The sequence below is a fragment of the Propithecus coquereli genome, unplaced genomic scaffold (genome assembly GCF_000956105.1).
Source record: "Propithecus coquereli isolate 6110/MARCELLA unplaced genomic scaffold, Pcoq_1.0 Scaffold1, whole genome shotgun sequence".
NCBI classification, from domain to species: domain Eukaryota; kingdom Metazoa; phylum Chordata; class Mammalia; order Primates; family Indriidae; genus Propithecus; species Propithecus coquereli.
This window is the reverse complement of record NW_012133857.1, coordinates 19615270-19615591: the sequence shown is the minus strand read 5'-3', so window position 1 is coordinate 19615591 and position 322 is coordinate 19615270. Positions and strand designations below refer to the sequence as shown.

General features: G+C 32.6%; 1 protein-coding gene across 1 annotated transcript in view; it reads left to right on the top strand.

Annotated features, from left to right (window-relative positions):
• Positions 1–322, top strand: part of DNAH12 (dynein, axonemal, heavy chain 12) — a 236169-nt gene that overhangs the window by 91634 nt on the left and 144213 nt on the right. The gene's annotated exons all lie outside the window — the stretch shown is intronic.

The window sequence follows — 322 nt, the reverse complement described above, 5'->3', positions numbered from 1 at the left end:
TTGGCAGAGTATCTCCCTCCTACCCCACAGCATTTAAAGATGCCATTCCAATGAGTCATGGCTTTCAATTTTTTATTTAGAAGTCAGGCATTTTTCTTATTTATGCTCCCCTGAATGTAATGTGTTTTTTCCTCTGGCTCTTTTTAATATTTTCTCTTTTCCTTGGTTTTAAGCAGTTTGACTATGTGTCTAATGTTGTTTGTTTTATTCTTATATAGCTTGGGATTTGCTATGCTTCTTGAATCTGTGGGTTTATGTTTTTTCCAGAAAATTTTCAGTAATTATCTTTTTTATGTATTTTTTCTGCCCTAATATTCTTTCC